Below are 11,380 nucleotides of genomic sequence, written 5' to 3'. Positions count from 1 at the left end.
TCAGAAAGCATACCCCACAACCGACCAGGTCCTGTCTCACCATCAATAGATATATCGGGACAAGGGCCACAATTAAAGAAGAGGTCCTCTTCATACGCAAGATTAGCCAATGAATCGGCAAACTGATTCCAATTCCGTGGAATCAGCTGAAAAGATACTCTATCGAATTCGTCTAGCAGGGCTATAGCAGTGTGATGGTACATACAAAGGATCGGGTTCCGCACCATGTACGTCCCATTGAGTTGATTTAAAACCAACTGAGAGTCCCCTTTCACCAACAACTGGCGGATACCACCCTTCTTTGAAATATTCAAACCCATGATCAGGGCTTTGTATTCTGCCATATTATTGGTAAAATTCGCCTCGAGATAAGCAGCTAACTTCATGACAATGCGTCGTCGGGGGTCTCGGATGACAACTCCTACACTTCCTTTTTTGCATGCACCCCTGGACGCCCCATCAAAGTACAAGGTGTACGTCCATAAAGGGTTTACATATCCTGCCATCCTGGACTCTACGCGTAATTATGGTAATCGAAATTCAGTATATTCAACGGGTGGACTGTAGGCTCCATCCCTCCATCATCATTGAATTCAACAGGGATGCTCGTCAAAAGTTGTAGGCCGTGATGGCAGAAGACCGTGATTTCCCAAATAAATGTCCCGCCTTCTTGCTCAATCACCTTGTATCATTTGCTCCACCAAATGAGCTTTCCCTGATGATATCTCTGTTCTAAATATGGGTGTTCTAAATAAGGGATCAGACGACCCATCAACCTCTATCACGATTTCCTTGCAGATGTTTGATCAATCTTGCCTAGACCTGCAAGGCAGTCATAGCATTAGTACAATCAGAAGTAATAAGGTTTAATCTTATTAAGATTAACCTTATTTTTAAATTCTATCCCCTCAAGGTCAGCTAACAACACTGTAGATTTATTCTTTCCTATCCTAACGATCTTATAGGGCCCATCCCATTTGGGTTCTAGCTTGCCTGGGAATAATTCTCGTCGTGCGTCATAATACAGAACAAGCTGTCCTTTCTTGAAGGTGTATTTCTTGGCTTTAAGGTCGTGTAGCTTCTTCATTTGGCGCTTCGCCACTTCTTGGTGCAATAAGCTCTGCAACTTAAGCTCATCTAAATGTGCTAATGTCGTCAAACGCTCAAAAAGTGCGTCTTCATCGCTCAAAGAATGATTGATGGCAAACCGAATAGTCGGCAGCTCAATTTCTAAAGGCAAGACACACTCCTCCCCATATACTAACTTGAACGGGGTATGGCCAGTGGCTCGTTTGAAAGTCGTATTATAAGCCCACACTGCTACGTATAACTTTTTATCCCAATCCCGTTTCTTTTCCGACACAGTTTTGGACAGGATGCCCACACGCTGCTTGTTGGTACTTTCGACTTGCCCATTGGCTTGCGGATTATATGGGGTTGTCTTGTTATGCTTGATGTTCCACAACTCTGTCAAACCTTTGATCACCTTATTCAGGAAATGAGTTCTGCGGTCCGACACTAATTCTTTCGGTGGACCAAACCGGCATATTATCTGCTCTAAAAGGAAACTAGCATCATCTTTCCTTGTTGCACGTGCTTCTGACCACTTTGTGAAGTAGTCAGTTGCTACAATGATGTACCGCTTTTGCGTAGTCGATGACGGAGTAATAGGACCCACAAAGTCTATTCCCCACTTCTCAAATGGAAGTATCGCCATGATAGGGGTGAGTGGTCGTTTCCTATTCTCTCGACTATCATGCCGTTGGCAAATATCGCATCGCTTAACATACGCAAACGCATCCTGGAAGATGGCAGGCCACCAATAACCTGCTCTTAAATCCTTTTGTGCTGTAAGCCGTCCAGCAAAATGGCCACCGCAAGCAGAATCATGGCACTCTTCCAAAATGAATGGCACCTCGTCAGGCGTCACACATCGGCGATAGATATCATCAACCCCTTGCCGATATAATGTACCTGCAATCAAGGCAAACTTTAACGCTTGCTGCTTAATTTTCCTTTTCTCAGCCTTAGATAGTTCGGATCCCGCCTCTCCCGTTGATAAATAATGCGTTATTGCAGCATACCAGGAGGGAATAGATGCCGTATCTATTTTAAATATCATCTCCATGTCACTACCTTCAGCCACAGATTCTTTCGGCTCCCCAAAGTCCACTAGACATTCCACGATGCCTTGCAACCTTGGTGGCTTACTCTTGATTTCATAATCAAATTCCTGCAAAGTGATCAACCACTTCGCTAAACGGTCAGGCGGCTGTAGCTTATTCATCAATAGTCGAAGTCCCTCCGCCTTCGTATAAAGCACGACTTTCTCATAGAGAATGTAATGCCTGAACTTCTTGGTCCCAAAGACCATCGCTAGACACAGCTTCTCCATGTAGGTGTAATTGAGTTCGGATACCCCCAGCTTCCGACTAGCAAAAGCAATCGGGTGGTACCACTTCTCTTCCCAAATTTGGGCTAAACAGCAGCTGATACTATACATGGTGGCTGCTGAAAATATATAGAACACCTCACCTCTTTTAGGTGCTTTTAAAACGGGCGCTCTTGCTAGCTCTTGTTTCACGTCCTCGAATGCTACCTTGCAAGGGTCACCCCATACAAACGAACAGCTAAAGGACAATAAATTTGTAAGCGGCAACGTTCTTTCTGCTAAGGCGTTAATGAATCTACGGTAGTAACCAACCGAAGACAGAAAGCTATGAACCTCTTTCGGGGTGCGTGGTGGACCCATGGCAACTATAACTTTGACCTTCTCGGGGTCTGTCGCAATTCCTACTGAACTGACCACATGACCCAGCAATAGCCCATAAAGTACTCCAAAAGCACACTTCCGTGGGTTTAGGGCGATGCAAATTTGTCTACAGCGCTCAAAGCATTTTCTCAAAATAATCAACTGCCTTTCTCTCACGGTGGCAGCCCCTAAGTCATCAATAAACACCCTCAACTCGTCAGGGGATATGTCACCGAATGTCTTATCGGCTGTTCGTTGCCACGAACCGGGCGCATTACATAAACCAAAAGCCATCACGTGGTAAGCAAAAGTGCCAAATACAGTAATAAAAGTTGTTTTTAACTTGTCCTCTTCTGCAATTGCCATTTGGTTGTATCCTGCAAAGCAATCCATAAACGAATATATCTCCCTACCTGCTAATTGATCCAAAATCTGGTCAATAAATGGCAATGGGTAGTAGTCCTTAACTGTCTGCTTATTCAGCTCCCTAAAGTCTACACATAAACGGATCTGATTATTCTTCTTCTTTCTAATCACAACTGGCGAACACCATTCCGTGTGTTGCACAGGAAAAATCAAACCCGCTTTTCGAAGCTTCTGTAACTCTTCAAACAGCCCGTCCCTCAATTCGAAAGGCATACGCCTTACTTTCTGCCGTACAGGACGACTGCCCTCTTTCAACGGAATTGTATGAACAACAAGACTAGGAGGAATGCCTCTCAACTCATCATAACTCCAGGCAAAGATATCACGGAATTCCTGGATCAAGGCCACATAGTCCTCCCTTTCTGCTGTGCTGAGCATAGAGCCTAATTTGATTGGCCGCGAATCATCAAACGTACCAAGGTCTAGCTCGATAACATCAGCATCTCTTATACGATCTTGGGCCTCTATCGGCTCATTCAAAGTGATCTGATAGATGTCCTCTGTGGTGGATCCCTCTTTGGACTCATCACTCGATGATGTCTCACTGGCAGATAAATCTTCTAATGTCTCCAATTCTGTAGAAGATAGAGGAGCTCTCTCACTCTGCGGGGACTCAGGATAAGCATCAACCACCACACGCTGGGCCCCTCTGCCGAATATCAATCGACCGGCGGGTATATCTACTTGGCAGTCCGCTTGCAAGATCCAAGGTCGTCCAAGTAATACTTGGTAACTTGGACGCCCTGCAAAACGAATCACCCTAAAGTCCAACAGGCATTCTACATTTGCAACAGTGACATGGACCTTAGTAATGCAGCCTTCCGGCTGTCTCAAACTATCATCTGCCATTCTGAGAATTGTGGAAGTATCTTTCTGAATCACAAGACCTAACCTTTCCATCAGTTCAGAACTCATAATGTTAACAGATGATCCCGTGTCGACAATGGCATAATCTACTAATATCCCATCGACATAGGCTGCAACCCTTGGGCAATGCTTCTCAGCATGCTCGAACCAGTCATCACCAACTCGCGCAATACCCAAAGGTTCTACGATATACCCGGTACGTAGGATCTTTCTAAATTCCTTGCGTACTCCTGGGGAAAGCTTAATAAGCTGCAAAAGGTTCACATCCGGCTTGACTTCGCAAAGAGAGCCCGCCAAATCGAATTCCTGATAGTTCGATAGAGCTCGCTTTTCACGCCAAACCATCCGCTCTTTAGGTCGCTGAACTGGCTTTATTGCCTCTTTCTTAACTTTCACCTTCTTCTTTGGTGCTTCCTTATCGGCTTTACTCTCTACGGGCTTCAAAGGTCCCCCTTCTAGGGCAGGATCCAAAACTTGCGTTCCTTTGTCGCCTTGTTTAGGGTTTCCGTCGACAGGCTTATCCATGTCGGCTTCTCTACCCTTTTTACCTCTTGTAAGGACAGCTCGTAGATTAGAGGTTTCAGCATCATTAACGCGTACAGCCTCAATCAAACTAACCCCACTACCACTTGGTAGCTCCTCCACTATAGTCTTTGGTCGTTGAAGTATTTGTTTAGGCCCATTTTCTGGCTGGGAATCATTTCCTTGGGCACGATGATTAACAGGCCCTGGTTGCCGACTACCACGCTGGAGAGAACTGATCTTACTCCAGCAAGTAGCTGCTAGATGGCCGGATTTTCCACAAATGTCGCACTTAAAATTTGGGCAATTTCTTGGATAGTGCTGCCCGCCACACCATTTGCAACTAAACCTCGACGGTGCACCCTCCTCCGGGTATCTACTTCCTATCAAATTTTGTTGTTTTTTAAGGAAGTTGACATCAACAGCTATTTGTCGATACTGCTCCGTAATCATGTCGGTATAATGCTTCATCATGTCCTTAACCTTGCCAAGAACATTGGAAGAACTCGACTCATAGCCTTGGTCATTACCATGTCGCTCCATCGGCCTAACAATTCGATTAGGCACTGGTTGTTGAGCCACAGGCATGGTATTAGAATTGACCGCCTGGCCTCCACCATTTGGAGCCATTTGACTGCCCGTCGGCATCGACATGCTAGGGGGAGCTGGTAATAAAGGGACATTCTGTATCATGTTCCCTCTCCCATTAGGGTTAGCCATCGCTATCCCTTGGCCACTACTGCCATTGGCTATTGCCACATTGTTTCCCAATACTAAACCCATATTCGAATTGCCGCGAGAAGCATAGGCTGCTTGTAGTCGGGATTCCACCTCTTGTGCTCGTGTAATGGCAGTATCTATATCCCCCAAGGGAACACTACTCAACTGCAATTGGATATTAAAGTCCAAACCATGTAGGAAATATTGCAATTGGGCAGCTGCGGGGATAGGAATAGAGGTGTCCAACTTACGGAAGACCTCTTTTATCTTCTTTGCATAAGCACGAATATCCTCGTGTGGATCTTGGCGGGTCACATTGAGTACACGCAACCAATACTGCCCACCCCTTTCAGGGGCAAACTCCCTTCGAAAAGCTCCATAAAATGCATCAATGTTCAATATAGTTCCGGCTTCTAAACCATGATACCATATAGCGGCTCTTCCTTTGAGAGTCATGTTGAAGAACATCATTAAATGTCCTTCCTCTTGAATGCGACAGTTAAACATCAACTTTTGAAACTCCCTAATGTGGAGTTCCGCATCTTCCTCAACTAGCCCATTAAAAATGGGTAGCGGGTAACCTAGAGCCGGCAAATCCGTCGTTCCTGCTGGAATTGCAATAGGCTGCGCCATGACGAGAATTGGATTTGCACTAGGAATAGGGGACGATGGGGTTACACCTCCCACAATTGACGTGGACTGGCTTATAGCAAAAAGGGGAGCACTAGAGCTTCCACCTTCTCCTAACTTACTGCTTGTGGCCCCAAGGCTACTAGATCCACTCCCTCGTAAGGGTTCAGCACCGCTACGCTTAGGGGAATATCTCCTAAAAATTTCAGCACGTCGCCTAGCTCTTTCGTCTCTTTCTTGCTTTTGGATTTCTGCTAGACGATGCTTATCAATAAATAACGGATCAATCTCAGTATCCTTTGGCATAAACTGCTAGTTGGTCCCTAAACAACCAGGGTTCGAGAACCGCCACTTTTAAGCGGCTCCCGGCAGACGCACCACTGATGGACCTAAAAACGGGCCGGCACTGGCTCATGTATTAGCCGGACCTCGTCACTATGCACAAGACAACCCCTCGGCCTCGCAGCCAGGAGCGTCTATCAAAATCTCTGCCTTCCTAAACATTGCGTTTGTAATACGTTGTAGTCCAACTGATCCTAACCCAATATTGCTCCTCAGAGGGAGTCCCTTTCACATAGCCAAAAGGCTCGAATCACATACACATGGGGTTCCTCCTACGGCTGAATGCCGTCAACCCTCTGCGACTCTCCTACACCTTGGGGATTGGCCCCTCGATGCGCCGCTCAACATTTAGACATTTCGCACAAACGTCGCTCAAGGTACCAAATGAGCGTATCCACGAATGTACCATTGTCCTTACTTGACTTCCCCTTTATGATCCCACGACTAGCCTACAGCATAGGAACCTCACGCTCTCAACGGTGGGTCAAGGGCCTACTGAAAACAATTGCTATGCATATCCAGGAGCTGACTCTGATACTTTTAATTTCCTCTAAATGATCATGCAAAGAGGTGGATGCCTAGTGCTCAAACATTTTAAAAACCAGCAGCGTGCAAGTGCAAAACATCTCCTTCATGCTTTTCTTTCTAACCGCTTTGTGCTTCGCTGCAACACCTAGCACCGAAGTGATCTTCGTGCTACTAGGTTTTGATTTTTATCATTATTATTCCGTCCTAGATGCAATGCATATAAAATCAGCAAATTATTCCTCATGCTCAGCGGCATTTAACCATTTTTTCCACAACTCTACCCTTCCCCGGTGATAGTGCATCATTGCATTCATTTCTTTTAGGGTTCCCTTGTCATTTTATGTGGAGAAAGGAAGGAAACACGCACTAAAACATATAAAAAAGGCTGAACTAAAGCATAACTTCATGCCCCAGCCTTGCTATACATCAACAAACATAAATCCTATTTTTCTATATTTTTCGTAGCCCCAAATGTATTTTTCCCCTATTTTTCATGGTTTTTTTATCATTTTCCCGCCATTTTCTTCATTTTCTTGTATTTTTTAAATTGCTGAAAATGAAAACCAGTTTGTGGGCTGTGGCCCTTAGTTCATTTGCAACAAAATTGAAAGATTAGTTGATGTGTATCGACAGTTTTCCCCATTTATATGCCCAAAACCCTTGTTTTTCCCCATTTTTCATGCGTTTTCGGGTTTCTTGACATTATTTCGAGCCATGAAATGCATGTTTTTCATAATTTCTGGTTATAAACAGTAAGAACTCAGAAGAATCAGCAGCATAATCAAATCTTAGTCCATATGAACGGCATTCCATCAATCAAAAGCATAAAACACTAAATTTCCTTTGTAATTTTTTAGTTTACCGCTTAAACGCGTGTTTCGGGTTTTTTTTTCCATGCTGCAAATCTGGAAAACAGCAACACTTCATGTCCAGCAACATCACAAATCACCATTCTCAGCCTGTGTAGCAATCCGGTCCATGCTGGACAAGTCTCCATCATTCTTTCTTCATTGCTCCTTCTTCCCACATGATCTTGCCTTTAGAAGAGAGAGAGGGAGGAGAGAGAAAGACTAGAATCAGAAATTTCAAACCAGGCCACCATTGTGCGAGCGAAGGGCGGCGATAGAGTCAGGATACAGAGGGGAATGAAGGGCAATGATGATTGGGGGGGGTTGTTTGCAGGCTGGAGATGAGATGATCAACATTGAGGGCGCATTTTTCGGACGTGATGGCGCCATCTCCTCCTCCTTTCTCTCACCACGATTTTGCATCTAACATTTCATGTGACTTTTAATCTTGGGCTCCCAAGAGTCACTTACTCATTTTGGCCAAATTTTGTCCACCTCTTCGCATCTTGACCGGTTTCTTGGCCATTTCCCCGTCCGGACTCGGAATCGAGCTCTGAAAAATCCTGGGCGTCCGGCTTAGCATCCCGCATTGGCCAGTATCTTGTGTCAACCCGCACGACTGTCTGAAAAATTATGAAAAATCAACAAGTGTCGCTCGGGCGCCTTTAAAGCACTTTGGCGCTTAAAATCGTCCTAGATCGAGCCGCCGCCTTTGACGGTGAATATTTTTCCCTCGATATTCATAATTTTTAGCTATTTTTAAGCACTTCCCGTCACCTAAATTCCGCTCTCAGGCTACAACCTTTCCTTTAATGCAGTTGAATTTCAGGCTTTAATGTGACATGCAATCTTTTTTAGATACAACTTTGATAAATGAAGTTCATGCATGATGAATGTCATAAGACTATGCTGACTTAATCCATTCTACAAGCATCTTTGCATTCAACATGCAAGTCCATGGTTTCATTTTCATGCCATGCAATTCTTTGGACAACATCTAATGGATGTTAACGATTTTCTCATGCAAATCACAACAAGGAAGTTATTGCCTAAATGTAATATATGCTTGTTCTTTCTTGCAAGGAAGACAAGGGTGAATTTAAACAAAATTTTCATCCTTTTAACCTATGCAATATGCGTTTAGGCTTGTCACTTGGAAACGCAAGCAACCCAATTTCACACCATGCACTAACTCTTGTAAATCGCTCAAGGAGATAGTTTCCCAAATGTATTTTAACTAGACTACATTGTTGTACTGCTGCGCACCCAAGGTGTGGAATCCACCAAAAAGTTGTGTGTGTGACATTTGTTACTTTGTACATATTACTTAGTCGTTGTGTTTGCATTTTGTTCTACGTGGGCAGTACAGTAGAGAGAGGGGTCTTCTGCTGCCTTCCCTTTTAGCTAGGGTTGCACTTGATAGATCCTCCTTCAACAATGGTGGGCATGCAATGTCTTCTATGGCTTTTCTTGGCTTCCAATTCCCGGGCGAAAAGAAGGAACGATCACTCCATTTGATGAATTCAAATGCATGGAGTGCCTCATCAGGTTAGCCATATGGAAGGCTGTGTGCTGCTTCTTTCTGCTAGGCCTAGTGCCAAGTTGTTCTAGGTGGACGAGGATTGGAACTTACAAGGGTTCATAACTATGGTGATGGCTTTTAGTACAACCATATACTTGCTCAAATACTTGTGTAGTATGATTCTGTGGTGTATGTCAATGATTTGGATTCTCTCATTGCTTGGAATTGCTCTAGGTGTGATGGCTACACCAAGGGTTTCAGATTAGTGGAGCTGATAGTTGATGTTCAACACCGTCTACGGGCTTATGTCGGGCTTGATGGAGACTTGAATGCAATTGTGATTGCATTCTATGGAATGCAAGAGAATAGTATTCAAAATTGGATGGAGGATCTTTATTTTAAGTAGCTTGATCTGAATTATCCAAGAGTTACAGGTGCAATGGTACATCGTGGATTTTATACAGCCTATGTACAAGAGTAGTTGGTGCAGTTATGTCTATACTTGATGAAGTGGAAGGATTGGACATTACGGTTACAGGACATTCTATGGAGGAGTGCACTGCAGGCTTGTGATCATTACGGACTGCAACTCCAGGAGGGCTATTGCTCAGCATTGCCTAGAGGAGTTGCTAATAGCAGGGCATTAACATGGATGTTATGTTTAGCATCATCATATTGCAATAAGTGGGAAGTCAGCATAGACATAATACTTAAGCCGTTTCGAAAAGTGTGTATTGTGCCATCTTTGCTGCTATCCTAAGCAACAGCAACTATTGTGAGTTTCCAACTAAACACACTCGTGTAATTGATGGAATTTTCATCTTCATCTTCGTCAGAACTATTAAGACCTTAGTATTTTCTACGGCTGAGGAGAATATGATGTTTTGGTTCAAATCTGTTTTGTTCGAACTCTAATTACCGTCGAATCGGTCTATCCAGGATAGCTATTGTGGGAGGAGGCCGCTTTTCTGGGGAGAAAGGAGGCGTTTTGTAGGCCTGGGGGGGAGCATACCAGAAAAAAAGGGACAGAGAAAGAAAAGCTCCGTTGGCTGGTTTGGAAGGGGGGAAGAGAAAGGCAATGTGGGAACGTGAAGATGAAAAAGCCACTGTAGTGCAAAGGAGAACGTGGAAGAAGTCGATGTAAGCACGACAGATGATCATATTAAAGGAAGAGGCGAGAAGAAGATCAAGACGATTGAAACCGCTGCAGTGACAATGTGCGTTGAAGAGGAAGCCGTGATGAAAGGTGGAGTTGTAGAAGGAGTGTCGACGATGATTGCAAGCAATGGGGATGGTGGTGACACATAAACTGGGTGCGCTTGATTTGCAGCCAAGGCCCAGGTGGAACGGGCCGAAGCATAAGGCTGGAGATATGTCTGAAAAAGCATGACAGCTCTTCTTGGAAAGAAGAAGACGAGTCTTCTCTGGGAAATTCATTGGTGAAAGGAAGAGTTTTCAAGGTCATGAACTACCGTGATGTTCCGATTCCTGAAAACTTATCGCCAGAAGGAAAAGACTTTCTGAGGCTTTGTCTCTAGAGGAACCTTGCTATTCGCCCTTCTGCTACATAGCTTTTGGAACATCCCTTTGTTCAATTTGCAGATGACAATTCTGAGTCTTTTGCTGCGAATTAATCATTTGGCCAGAGAAAAGGTAGCAGAATTGTACCTAAAGAGCTGGAGCGCATAATTAAGGAATTTGTCACTAATGAATCTTCAAATATTCAACCACAGCCAAAATGTTATAGTGACCCTGGGTCACCTCAAACATCAAGTTGTGTAAATAGACAATCGGTTAAGTTGCCTTCCACAAGAGCTGCCATTTGTGGGCCACTGAATGGTTAGCATGCTATTGAGACAAGGTTTCGTAGAAATCAGTCTGAGGCAAATTTGAAATATGCAAACAGTCCAAAAGAATAAGTAAATTTGATTCTCAATATGGTGCACTGGTGAAAGCGGGATCTGCACAGCAGGGATATATCCCTCTAAGAACTAACGCAGTTCCGCCAAAAGCATGGGAGATTCTCGTTGGATGGAGGGAATATGCATAGAGGATACATGTTGCTGACTCGAAATCTGAAAATGGAATTTTCTCAGAATCTTTTTAGAAGGGTACCTCAATTCTCAAGGATTTATGGGTATGGTTCACATTTAAAGTGAAGTGCAGGCAATGTAAACTTGTGATATCTCTATGCTTCTGCATACTTATTCTCAATGTTTCCTG

This window comes from Lygodium microphyllum, chromosome 26 (assembly GCF_053477565.2).
Source record: "Lygodium microphyllum isolate KBCC chromosome 26, Lygodium_microphyllum_v1.1.10, whole genome shotgun sequence".
Taxonomy (NCBI): domain Eukaryota; kingdom Viridiplantae; phylum Streptophyta; class Polypodiopsida; order Schizaeales; family Lygodiaceae; genus Lygodium; species Lygodium microphyllum.
This window is presented reverse-complemented; position numbering follows the sequence as displayed.